Source organism: Schistocerca serialis, chromosome 1, assembly GCF_023864345.2.
Source record: "Schistocerca serialis cubense isolate TAMUIC-IGC-003099 chromosome 1, iqSchSeri2.2, whole genome shotgun sequence".
NCBI classification, from domain to species: Eukaryota; Metazoa; Arthropoda; class Insecta; order Orthoptera; family Acrididae; genus Schistocerca; species Schistocerca serialis.
The window spans coordinates 574,799,921-574,814,306 of NC_064638.1; the positions used below are offsets into that span (position 1 = coordinate 574,799,921).

Here is a 14,386-nt window from a genome sequence, read left to right on the forward strand (position 1 = left end):
GAAGAAAATCTGGGTTAGAGTCCTGGTTCGGCACAAATTTAGACTTTCACCTTTGTAATATTTCTGTGTACATTTGCGGTTGACGTCGAGATCTCCCTTGAAATCATTTTTAATAAAGTTTTTTAGTTGCTAGTCGTAAGAAAACGTTATAATCAGACGCGCAAAATGCCGTAGTGTTAAACGAAAAGGCATATTCATCAACAGTACAAAAGTTTCTATGCAAAAAGCATTTTATTTTCTATTCGATGCTTCGCATTTTGTTGCGAATTTTAATTGTGAATTCTAAGATCTTCGTGTGATTCATAATTAAAAATAAAATGTCACTTCTAATAAATTATCGTGATTCTATGTTGACATTTGTTAATAAGTATCTGATTTAAATATTAGAAAAAGTTGCTGCTAGCTAGATTCCAACCAGCGACTGTGTTTCAGTATTTCCCGCTATGGACTCGGCTGCCAGTGATCCTAATAATTCGTTAAAATTATTTTGTAATCAACATCGCTCAGAAGTCCTCTAATTTTAAGGATACAGGGTACTTTTTCGCCTCAATATCATGTAAAAATCAACACTTATCTTTCAGGCACTGGTTATAATGTGTGCGTTTCACAGATCTTTTGTTGATATCCGATAATGCAGCACACTTTGTGAACAAATTTGGAAGTATTTTGAATGTTCTTGAACATTCTTAGGGTTATTCAAAAATTAGAGAAACTTATGCAATTTATTTTCCAAAATGCTTCCTCAAGTTGAGGTACCATTTGATCCAATGTTACACATTTCAAGGAGACCAAATTTTTACCAGATATGCATGACATGATGACCTAGGTAGTAGACCTATTTAATTCCACGTATTATGTATATTAGGATACAAAATCACATCTTACATTGTAATTTTTGTAATTTTTTCCTAATAAGAATGTTACTTTCCTATAATTTAGTTGATCTGTAACAAAGCTTAGGTCTACGGCATGAGTACGAACTAGTGCAAGTTACAGAAAAAAATTGGAGCAATGCTTTACACTTTCGGAAGTATTTGTATCTGAATTCTGAAAAATGCACCTTGTGGGGAAATTGCGGATGAAGTTTTTGCGGATGAAGATCAGTCTAATTACACTGTGCCTCAGTACATTCCTGAAACATGGTCTTCATCCTGCATCATTTCTTAATCTTCAAGCTTCCTCTTCGCATACCTTTTAGCACTTCTTGCTGCTTTGGTAACTTGAAGAGTGTCTTTCAGCTTCATCCACCCGTTGTCACAAGCAAGCAATTGATCTTCCATATTAGAGCCACATTTTATGCCTATAATACTCAGGACTTCCAACCTTCCTATCACTCCATCATCGAAACATATCACTGCATCTAGTACACTAACTTCTAATGTATTTAGTCCTACAAAAAGCATTCTTTGGTAATCTTTCCCATATGCAATGTCTGAAACTTTCATTTGTATTCTGAGTGCCCCCATGAAGACATTTACTAAGTAAAACAGGGTCACTTAGGTCTCTAAAAGTTTGTATTATTTCATTCATAATAGGTTCAGGAAGAGAATACCATCATAAGCATATTTGACCACTTTCTTCTGCTTTTTGGTAACCACTCCAAGAATCTGCTTCTTTAGGGCAAAGTCCGTGAACAGGGTGGTCATCTGTGGACAACTCTTGAATGTAGGTGGCCCATACAGCTTTTCTCATTGCTGTAACATCATTCAGAGGTGCAGTTCGTCTAATGGCCTGTCCATAATAACTCTAAAAGTGATCTATTTGTTTCTATCAATCTGCCTCGACCAGACAGATATTTTCCATCAGGTAGCAACTTTCATTTCTCTTCGTAGCTTTCGCAATGTAGCACCCATTCTCTTTTGCACATGTCCAAAACACTCCAGTTTCGTTACCAAGGTATCACCATAAACACTGAACTCGTTAATTTTATTGAAAGCTTGAGAGTCCCCATCGCCTAGGTACTTCCTATATCTTATTATAAACAGGCACCAACCTCTGAAATATTTTTAGAGCTCCATCTCACTCCATACCTCCACTGTAACCATCATAATTCTTAGAACACTGATGTTCAATACGTCCTTCAGTGTTACCATGGCAGGTGTGGCAGTACTTAGATAAGCACTAAACATCAACTTTTCCATTCTCCAGAGAAGTAGCAGTTAAAACACCATTCAAGGAACGATATCCTCCACGTTGCCATGTCCCATGAAGTGCAACAGCAATGTCCCTTGTTCCATTAATATTTACAGGTTCTTCTACTGCACGTTTCATGTCTGCTTTAGACACAACTGTCAAAGCACGTAAATGTACTTTTATGTACTTGCTGAATCTACTGGGAGGAGTTAGATCCCTCAAACAACAAAACGTTTGAGCAGCCTTTCTCCTTTTTCTATTGCACGCATTGCATACTCGAACTTAAAATTCACATCATATGAATTATGCACAATGTTCGAAGACATTTTCGAGGTAGATTTATTGCAGGATCTACACAGAACAACTAATTTTGACGCAAAACCCTTCCTGCTACTTTATTTCCAGTCTGTCTACACCATAAACTGTGTGACTGGATTAAAAAGTGTCTAGCAAACAGAATACAGCATGTCATTCTCAAAGGAGAAAAACGTATAGAAATAACCTAGGGCGTGGTCCCAATGGAGTGTTACAGGACTATTACTTTTCATATTGTGTGTAGAAATGTAGTGTATAACGTCAGCAGATGATGCTGTCAGCGTTGCATCCGTAGAAGTAGTAATGCTAGAAACTTATAGCGAAGTGCAGGAATACCCGCAGAAGATAGACGCCTGACGTAGTTTGTGGTAGTTGACCCTCTGCATAAACAAAGGCCGGTTGTATGATTACATGACGACAGAACAATTACTGGAAGCAGTCACATCCGTAAGTATTTTATGAAGTATGCGTACGGGGCGATGTGAAATGCAACGATTACTGATTCATAGGAAGAATCCTCAGGAAGTTTAGTCCAACGAACAAAACAGGTAGCTTACAAAATTCTCATTCCACCAATGCTTTAATATTACTCGTCAGCTTGGGATCCATACCAGATAGCATTAATAGAAAGAAAGAGAAGATCCTAAATTGAGCAGAAAGTTCCTGAATACGTTCATTTAGTAAGCCCGGAATCGTCATGGAGACACTCGCCCACCTGCAGTGGCAGACGCTCCAAGAGGCATTCTGCAACTTGATGTGGTTTATAAATAAAGATCAGATCAGACATGCCTAGAAGGCTGAACAAATATACTGATGTCTTCTGCGAATGTCTTGCTTACAGACCATGAAAGTAAAATTAGATATATTTGAACTCCCACAGAGGCTTACCAGCTAGCGTTCTTCCTGCGGACCATTCGCGATTGCAACCGGAGAAGAGAAAGTACAGGTGCGTTTACACGTGTACGCCTTCCGCCTGGCCGCCGTGCGACTGCTTGCCTCACGCGCAAGTAGACACACTCTTGTAGCTGCGTGCGACTGATGCCATTTACACCTGTGTTCACGGTAGACTCATCTACTTCAGTGTGGGACAAGCAACAGCCGCAAGGCGCACAGGTGTGAACGCACCTTAACAATGGTACGCATCGTACCCTCCCACACAGCGGGAGTAGAGGTGTAGATGTAGACATGTGCTGGCTGCCACAGTAAATGCATATTTTGTGAATTACGATAGTGAAGTAGGAAAACAGTGCACAAATAGAGATTTCGAGGTGGAAAAACTTCGATATTCACACATGAAACCAATAAATTACGGCACAGTGCCGGCTACCGCCTGATAACCGCTTGAGTGATTCAGAGTATCAGTATGTATGTAGATGTATTGTGTGGTGCATAAGTTCGTAGCGCTTTCGTTTTACAGTTTGGTATTGCGGTAGCTATGGGTTTATTTATCGATTGTAACTTTTATTTGTAGTGCAGTGTTGCTGTTTGAGTGTCATTTTGAGAAAGAGAGTGGAGCTGTGGACGCTAAAAAAATGGTGTGCAAGTGGAAAAATAGTGTTTCCGACATATTCTTCTGTTGGAATTGAAGGGTGACAGCAGCGGAGGTAGCCAGGAACATTTGCATTGTGTATGGGGGATAATGCCATTGGACAGAACATGGCAAGAAAATTTTCTCGTTTTAAAAAGGATCGATTTGACGTGAGTGACTCTACACGTTCAGGAAGAAGTTTGGGGTTCGAAGAAGATCCTTTAAATGCATTAATTCACGCTGATCCACGTTAGGGTACTTGAGAGCTGGCAGATGTGATAAACTGTGATCATTTCAGCATCGTGAGACACTTGCACGCAATGGGAAGGTTCAAAAATCGCGTTTATGGGTAACGAACGGTCTAAGCCAAAATCACAAAAATCAGCAGAATGCCATATGTGCTTCTCGGCTTGCTCATCGGCAGCTGGCTCGTGAACAACAGACCATTCCTATCTTCTATCGTTACTGGTGGCGAGGAATGGTGTCTTTATGCAAAAACCAGAAAAAGAAATGTCTGAGACCAAAGCAATCCCCCATCTAAAAGACCTGCGCGCATCCATTAGGGATGTTATACATCTGGTGGAATAATAATTGTGGTGTACAACGAACTGTTTTCCCGAAGTGTGACAATCACTGCTGATACTTTGTCAGCTACTGAGACGTCTTGCAGATGCAGTCAAAGAACGGCGACAAGGAATACTGTGTGAACTGATGCTGCCCCACGATTCTGCCACACTGACACACACTATAGAAGAGTTAGGTTGGAAAGTCGTTCCGCACACTCACTATTCACCTGATCCTGCGTCCTCCGATTTTCGTCGTTCCCGCTCTCTATCGAACAACCTTCAAGGAACTTATTTTCTGGATGAAAGTGCGATCTGAATTTGGCTCGACGAGTTCTTCGCTCCAAAACCTCGTGGTTTCTACAGTCGCGGAATCGAAAAGCGTCCCCAGCGTTGGCAGACTGTTGTAAGATAGTGAAGGACAACACATTATTGGTATCTGAACTATGTTGTTTTCTATCCGTTTATTGAATTTGCGAACTTACGCACCATCCCAGTAGCTGCCAAAGTTCCTTGGTGGCGTTGAGCGCGTGCCGGCTGCGGAGGGTCACGTGCAGCTGCGGCCGCCGCGGTCCCGCTTTCCAGGGGAGGCGGCCCCGGCTGCGCTCTGGAAAGCCGCACTGCGCTGCTGTACTTATCACCGGGTGAGAAATCGCCCGCCGATAGGCGCCGCTCCCTGCGCGGCGAAAGTGTATTAGGAGGCGCTGGCGCTAGCCCGCTGCTTTCCCTGTCGTTGCGCAGGGGTCGGGCCTCTTACTTCCTTTGCCACCGTCCTACCTCCGTTTCCTTATGCGCAGGCAAACTAAGACGACGAACCGAAAAGTCGCATCTGCAACAGACTTTTGTTCGCCAGGCAACACGCTGTAGCCTACATTATCTTCACTTCGCGAGCCACTCTGCAGTGCCTGGCCAGGTGTTCTGAGTACAATACTAGCAATTTTCTCTCCTGTTGCCGACGTTATACTGTAGATTTCCTGTAACAGCGTACGTCAACCATTTCAACGGACGGAGAAATGCCACAGCATACCACCTCAAATAGGACAGTGCATAGTACACAGCACTAGTGCAAGAAACAACTTTGAAGTTAATGATGTAATTTTATGCCAATGAACACGTACTGCCTGTCACCTTAGTCTCTGATGTCCACGAGCACATAAAATTGTTTGTAGGGAAAACGGATGTTCGACTTCGGTTTATAGAGAAAATTTTAGGAAATTGTAGGTAATCAATAGAGGAGACGCGTTCTTGGGTACTGCTAGAGTGTTTGGGTTCCATAACAAGTCGGATTAAAGGAAAAATAGAAGGAATTCAGAGGCATGTTGCAAGATTAATTGTAGGTTCCATAGAGGGGTATTAGGGAGATGATGCGTGATGGGAATCCCTGGAGAGAATACGGTCTTTCCTTGAAACACTTAGAGAAAAAAAAAATTCGAGAACCGGCATTTGAAGCTGACTGGATAAAAATTCTACTGCCGCAATAACAAATTTCACGTAAGGGTACAGGGACATTCTGCGATGATCCATATGGTGGAGTGCGGATGTAGACAAGAGTAAAAAGCAGCAGCATAGTACTCGCCCTGTGTTACTCGAAAATTTCATGACGAACTTCCATCTTCCAAAGATTTCATTCTAATTTCCCCGAGCATTTATATTAGTTTCGTGTGGGATATACCGATCTATAAAGATCCTAGGAACGCATTTCTGCATTCGGTCTATGCCTGCTGCCAGGCGTAATTTAAAATTGTCTACATAGAACTAACAGGGGAATACAGAACGTATACATAAAACGGAAGCGAGTTTCTCTCATGGAAGAGCGTCGCAGAGTTACTGAGAAACCTTATCTGACAGAAGCAAGAAGGTAAATGCCAAGTATGTGGCTAAAGTTTAAAGAACTAGTATTACGTGAGCAGGTAGGAATATTTACAGCTCTCGTAAGGACAGCAAGAACAGGATTTCACTAATTATATTGCGCACAGAGGCGTATAACCAGTGTTTCCTCCCCCGTTCCGTACAGGAATGGTCTGTGAAGAAACTCAACAACAGGATACAGTCGAAGTACTCTCTGCCATGCACTCCAGTGGTGTAGAGTCTGGAGGCGTTGATCATCTAAGAAGTACCGCCAACCTTTCATCATGTTAGGTCACCTATGTGTTCCGTAAATGGATATTAATTCGCGGTATCTTCAGTGGCTACCGGTTTTTGTCAGCTGGATAACTAAATATGCGTAGGTCCGATAGTTCCGTGGTAGCCTTAGATTGGCAGGTTACCTTTTCTGCTTGGAACACAGTGCTTTGAGTTCGGTTTGCGAAACGCACGATTGGCCAGGCGATGGTGGCAAGAATGTCTTCCGCGACTGGCGTGTTAGTTTCCTTGCGTCGCAGAGTAAGCCTCGTCGGCTTTCTCCTGCCGAGAAAGCGGAGAGCGGGGGCGCGCTGCAGACACTCCACCAAAAAAAAGGTCCGCTGGTTTCTAAAGTACGGCCTGTCTCTGCGGCGGATACCATAGCTACCACCATTCCGTCGACTCAGCTGTTAACGAACCATACAATAATTCTACAGAGAATGCAGTAGGCCTTTGTCTCTTCCGGCATCCCTTATCGGCTCAGCCGTAACGGGAAAACATGAAACAGTTTTTCAGAAAAATCATAACATGACTACCCAGTGAACAACACATTAATTTTTTATCCTGTCCTGTTTTTGCGTCTCATTTTTCTGCAGGTGCAGTTACCCAGGTAACACATCTTGTACAATATGCTGCCTTCCGCGACGGTAGTGAATTTTATTTAGACGTTATTTAGTCCTTATTTGGACCATAAACGTTTCGTTTTGTTCCAGAGCATCTTCAGTGGTCACTGCAATAATTTGGTTTAGTCACAAATCAGTCTGTCAAGATAGTAAGCAATTCCCGTGTTTTACGTTACTACTATTAAACAGTAGTAAATTAAAATTATTACTGCTGGGTTTTACCTCTTGCTTCTTTCCTGATGTTCTTCCATACGTAGGTGCTCAAATTTTATGACATTTCGCTTCACTGATGCGCGCTTTTCTTGTGTAGATGCACTTGCAACGTTGCAACAAAGTACACGAGGTGGAAGTGTCTACACAACGTGAAAGCTAAAAAAGTATAGTGTGTCAGTGAAGTGCCGTCACTTAAAAAACAGAGCACCTGTGTGTGGAATAATATTTAGAACGAAGTAGGAAGCAAAAGATCGTGATCATAATAGCAACTTAAAACGCATGTTGTCTAAATACTTTTTCTACACTCGCAAAAGGCAGTAACTACTCTTCGTGATTCTCTGGTCGGGTCTGCTGCCGGACCATACAATGATAGTGACCAAATTATCTGAGCAGTCCACCTGGCCACCATCTTCAGGTGAACACACGGAACTCAGACTGAAAGGCGAGATGTAACAAACCTTAAGATAGCGGCCAGGTGGCTCGCTGTAATATTGTAAAGATTGTGTGATCCGCCTGCAGACATGACAAGAATATTGTCGCTTTAATATACAATACTACGTAGTCACAATAATTTTCATAGTCTTTAAAGCATTCCCCGCCCGAATAAACTAGTACTAAACATACTTTCGTCTCTTAATTTCTGTGGCTGTCAGCAGTTGCTTCAGTTATTAAATTGGGCCTGGCGATATAGTACTAACGCGCGTGGAATTAGAAATGTTGCAGGATCGAATCGTTATTAAACCACGGAAGTTTCTTTAGTCTGTCTTCACCTCTGTGATGTATGTGAAGATTCGCCAGAAACACGTGGTTCCGTTTCCACGTTCAACTGTGGGTTTAAGGGTGTAAGTTAGGAACATGTAAGTTGCCGAAGTGGTGTCCAATTGAAAGACTTGGACCAGGCCATTAAGCGAGACGAAATTATATAGAGTTATTAAACTTAGTCCAAATCCGTCTGATAAGTGAACCAACAATACGCATATCGTCGTTTTCGTGTAGAACTTCATCATTGGCTGCATTTTCGTCTAAAAAAGCTGGCAACATTACACAAACTTTCTTTTTTCTTAGAGAGAACTTCAGTGTTAGAGGTGCAATATTCGCCGCTCTTTACGTGAAGTGTTAGTATTGTCCAGCTCAAATTGAAACTAGGTCAAATAATCAGTGCCAAACGCAGGAAAACCTGAAAAATGTGCGAGTCGACGACACTTCCGTGTGTAAGAAATGAGACAAAAGCGCTGACACTAGCGAAACACATGACAAAGAAGTAAAGTATTTTGTAGTAGATCGAAAGACTAAATTCAAATACCAGTAATTGGCTTAATAAGACATTAACTGACTAGGAAACGGGAAGGTCCATTCGCTGTTTAAAAAGAATTTTTTTAACCTGCAGTCAACGTCGTAGGGCGCGGAACGCAATCTTGGATTGGTGAAAGAAATTGTCCGTGTTCTTTTCGAGGGATAATAGCATTTTTTTTCCTTCAGCGTGTTTGGAAAACGTTGGTAAACTTAAACATAAGAGGCCCAGATGGGGATTAAAATCGCCATCCCAACCTAAGGTAGGTCCGATGTCCCAACAACTAAGCCACCTCAATGTATTTTTCATGTTAAAGGAAATAAACGCCGGCCTTTGTGGCCGCGCGGTTGTACGCGCTTCAGTCTGGAACTGCGCGACCGCTACGGTCGCAGGTTCGAATCCTGCCTCGGGCATTGGGGTGTGTGTGTGTGTGTGTGTGTGTGTGTGTGTGTGTGTGTGTGTGTGTGTGTGTGTGTGAGATTTCCTTAGGTTAGTTAGGTTTAAGTACTTCTAAGTTCTAGTGGACTAATGACCTCAGAAGTTAAGTCCCATAGTGCTCGGAGCCATTTGAACCTTTTTTCTTTTTTTTTAGAAATAAACTAGCAAGCAACCACACCCATGTCTAATCGATAGTAAAGATTTCACGTATAAAATGTTTATCTATAGTGGCAGCATGTTACTTTTCGATGACATACCTACTTACCTTACGATGAAAATTATCTAGAAATTTTGTCGAAAGAATAATACTGTCAAACTGCTGACAAACCGGAAATTGTAATCCACATATTCGCAACGGCTAAGTGTACGGGGCTTCAGTCATTAACTGACAGTCATGCAGCCACACTGACGGTGGATCCGTGGAAAAGAAACATGAATGTTCGTGGCAGTCCCGAAGGTGGACCACTGCTGCTAGGCAAAAGGTAGCCTTCTCTCATTTTCCAGGAAGTTTGCTTCGTAGAACGTGCAGACGCTGATTCCCTTAAGGAACAATTGTAGCCACCAATCCGGAACGAACTAAAGACTGGCTTGGAATCTCATTGATTGGAGCAGAAGTGTCTTCAGTGATTAGTCCTGCTTCGAATAGAGCCCCAACGACTAGCGAAGACGTGTCTGGAGATACCGCGGACAGTGGTGGGATACCAACCTGATAGTCGCTCGCCATACGGCCCGACCGCCGGAAGTCTGGGGATGCTATTTCATTTCGAAGAAAAATCCCTGTAGTTGTCATTCGCGGCACCATTACGGCACAGCGTTAAGTCGACGCTATTCCGCGTCCCGTTTTGTTGCCCTCCATGGCAAGCCGTCCTGGGTTACACTTCAGCAAGATAATGTCCGCACGCACACGACGAGAGTTTCTAATGTTTGTCTCCGTGCTTCCCAAAACCTACCTTGGCCGGAAAGATTTCCGTATCTCCCTCCAGTTGGAAACGTTTGGACCATAGTAGTCGGGGCCCTCCGACCAGAAAAGAATTTTGACGCTGTAACTCGCCAACTGGACATAATTTAGCTTGATATCCATTAGGACGACATCCAACAACTCTTACCAGTGCCAAGCCGAACTACTGCTTGCACAAAGACTAGAGGTGGATCAAAGCATTATTTGCTCAATTTGTGAAGCTATTTCTCTGCGTCTCGCTGAGGGATAAATGGTCAAGTGAAGCACTCATACAAAAGGTTCAAAATCACTAACCCAGGCTTGCTGGTGCATCAAAGTAGCGGTCGCTTATTCAGGAACAGTTTCATGTAGGCTCCTGCTTTATGTTCGGTAATGTTCAAGACGGTGCGTGCACGTAAAATGGCCCGTACTTCCGCACCCGTGATAGTTGACGGTGGTAACTTCCTAGCTATACATTTACCACGTGCGTTGCCATCGCTTAACTGCGTGGCGCATCTTCAGCCAAGTGGGTCAGGGCAACCCATTTAATTTCGAAACTTGCTTTAAAGTTAGAGTTAAAATCTTTCCCACCTACTTCTGTTTCCGAAATCAGCGCTGTCGCTGGGCGCAGCAGTAAACATGGCAGGCGAGCCTCGTCGTGGAAGAGACTAAACAACGTACTGGCGTTTCGAGCGCGTGTGCGCGAGGCCATGCTTTAAAACTGGCATACTGTCATGTATGTTAGATATTGAGTGTTGTCGAGAGTGGTGGAGCGGGCGGGGTGTTGCCAATGGATGGAGAAAACTCCGTTCCCGTGAGCAGACTAATGTGGGGACATGAGCCAGTTCTACCCGCCCGTCTCCCGTGTGGTCTCTACCTAAAATGGACGTCGAACTGCAGCAGTCACTGTGCCGGCGAAAGATGTTGATTGCGGCTACCGTGTTGTAGTTAGGCAAGAAATAGTGTCGCTTCTATGCGGAGAGGTTAAGATACTGCGTCCACATGTGTATATTGTACGCTCTCCATTGCAGAAGAACAAAACCTGGACTGCTTCAAAATTGGTGGAAAAAGTGACAGTTCTGCCAGGAAAGAGCACTGTTCTGTCCTTCGTGAACGATTTGCGATCTCTCTCTCTCTCTCTCTCTCTCTCTCTCTCTCTCTCTCTCTCTCTCTCTCTCATATATGCCTGCTCTGCGATTCTTTACATCCACCATGTGCCCAGTTATCCTCTGAGGTTTAATACTTTTTCGCCATGACTCATTGCGGAATATTCATTTATTCCTTGAAAAAGTAGCTCTTTCGAAGGCGTCCTATAGTTTCTTCGCCATTGTTTATTTCCTACACCCATATAAAGCTGTGCTGAAAACGTAGCTTTCATTGAATATCTTCCTGTTCTCGAGGTCTATGCTTTTTGACTGTTTGCCTTGTACAATTATTACTACTTTAGCGCTACATTTATTCTTAACAATTACAGCCTATTACCGGGAAGCTAACGCGGGCTATACAACTTAAATTTTTGTGGTTAATAATGTATGTATTAACTATTCCTGGTACTTACTAAAAAATACAAATACTACTACCACTACCACCACCACCACCACCACCACCACCACCACCTTCCTCTACGAAACTGCAATAAAACCCATACAGTTGGCCACCTACTAATGCCACTGTTGGTAATCTTAACATTCTTCGTTGAAATATTCCGACTAATAAAACTGACTTGATAAGCTGCAATCTGAGCAGATATACTCGAACCATACGTGACAGCTGTTAGTATACACTAGTGGTATGTTCCGATTATTTTCAATGGGAGCCGCAGTTACCTACTTGTAATGGTTACAATTTTGTGAATCACGTTTGGAGCTTTTCTGCCTGCTTTCTCAGGCATGATACCCAGAATCGCGACGTTCAAGAATACTCGGTTATCTCGTTAGGGCCCTTATGATCGTTACGTCGTTTATTTTAGGATTCCGTGCTGGGTTTCCTTTCAGCAGGAGGTACGTAGTTTAGAGATACTAATGAAAATTTGACCCAAAGACAACTTTGCATGATCTTCCTTCACTCATCTCCCTGTGTAGATAGCAAAATTCGTCCAGCTCGTAGTCTGTTAATTATCTTCAGTATTAACTTCCATACATGTCTTAAAAAACACTGCTGACAATTCACAATTGTGCTAATTACGTAGCATGTAGTCGGTGGGACATGTGGAAGTTTGGGTCGGTCCAGGGAGATAAGCAAGAAATCCGGGTTAGAGTTACGGTTCAGCACCAATTCTGATACCACTATTGGGTAATAGATGTATACCTAAGACTGCTGGAACCGAGGAATTCGTTTTCAGCGAATTTCGACTTTACAGTATTTCTTGCATATCTGCTTATTACAACCATCAAGGTCGGTCTCTCTCTCTCTCTCTCTCTCTCTCTCTCTCTCTCTCTCTCTCTCTCTCTCTCTGGTCACGTTGATAGCACGTAGGAATTTCCGATTGCGCTGAATAGAGCCTCGTTAGTATCAGCTGCGGCAGTGGGCTGCAGGCCCCGTAAATACCGCGTCGTGGCAGTCTGTATCTGCTGAGGGCGGTACAGTACAGTACGTGTCGTGAGGTGAATGGCATTGTGCGTCCTGAAGGCTGCTACCTCACTTTTGTGCTGCTGCAGGTATGGGCAGGGACCACGGTCGTCCCAGCTACCTGGCAGCGTTTGTGTGCTACGGCAGTTTGTTTAGCTGTGTGTGACCATCAGCCCCGGCTACCTGCTGCGGCACAGGTTGATACTTCCGTCCACTTGTTGGAATGAAGCTTAGAGCCCTCACCATAACCCCCCCCCCCCCCTCCCACCCCACCAGCAAAACACGCACATGCACAATTTTTTCCAGGTAACATGGCTGCTGTGACATGCTGAAGGCTCATTCTTATGTTACGTTAAGTACATTGTAACAGGAGGTTTGTAAATACCTAAATCAGCAGAGATGAAGTTTCAGAGAAATGCTATACAATTTGACCAAAGAGGGCAAAACAAAACGCTGTTTTTTTGCACTTTGACTTTTTGGAACAAGACTGTGTTGTGGACGTCTTTGCACAACGAAAAGAAATATAAATGTGAATGTCTCCAGTGATCAGATTCTTTTCTGGAATGTTCACGTAACGTAATACGTTGTCTGTATTATAGTACGCAGCATGGCATGTTCTTGGAAGCATTATGATAAGTTTGCTTTAACTGCCTCTGCACTAGAGAAATCATGTTCGGTAGTCAAGCTTGTAGAAATGTTACATGTGTGTTACTGTTCATCTGGGCAACAAAGACGTCCGCAATATTTGGGCACTACGTGCCTTTGTACACGCAGTCATTTATTTTTTATTATCCCTTTCGCGAGATATGCAGCATAAATGTCGCACAGTCTCCTTCGAATAATGCGCTGCACTTTCAAAAAAATCCACCAAAACTAATCCTGCCCGTCACCATCATAAATACTTATTTCACATTATCCCGTTTCATATCGCTTCGTCGTCTTCAGTCCATCTCAATCGTTGCTGGATGTAGGCTTTTCCATGTGTTTCCATTGTCCTCGATTTCATGCCATTGGTACTATAGTGGTGTCAACGGCCTTGCCGGAGTGGTAACATCGGTTCCCGTCGGATCACCGAAGTTAAGCTCTGTCGGGCTGGGCCAACACTTGGATCCGGTCTGCCGAGCGCTGTCTGCAAGCGGAGTGTTCTCAGCCCTTGTGAGGCAAACTGACGAGAAACTTGATCGAGAAGTAGCGGCTCCGGGGTCGTAAACACGCATGTCGGGAGCGAGGTGTGCTGACCACATGCCATTCATATCCGCATCCAGGGTCGCCTGTGGGCTGAGGATGACACGGCGGCCGATCGGCACCGTTGGGACTTCATGGCCTGTTCGGGCGCAGTTTAGTTTATGGTACCATAGTATTCCAGCCACCAGCTTTACGTCGTTAAGCCATCTCCTTTGGGGCCTGTCAATGCCTTATGTGGACCCTTGGTCTCCAGTGAACAATTTTAGGGGTCTATCTGCTGTGATCTTATAGAGTTACGTGTCCGACCCATTGCCAATTCAGTCTGAAATCCTAAACGTGTAACTTCTCTTTCTAATGTCCTCTGATCATATCCTATCCCTAAGCCCGCGTCCTGTAAGCGACAGAAGCGGCCGACAGCTTCAGGCGATAAAACACAACCGCAGTTATAGATCGGTGTCACTGCCTGTCTCC

General features: G+C 43.6%; 1 protein-coding gene across 1 annotated transcript in view; it reads left to right on the plus strand.

Annotated features, from left to right (window-relative positions):
* Positions 1-14,386, plus strand: part of LOC126476412 (midnolin-like) — a 246,453-nt gene that overhangs the window by 212,596 nt on the left and 19,471 nt on the right. The gene's annotated exons all lie outside the window — the stretch shown is intronic.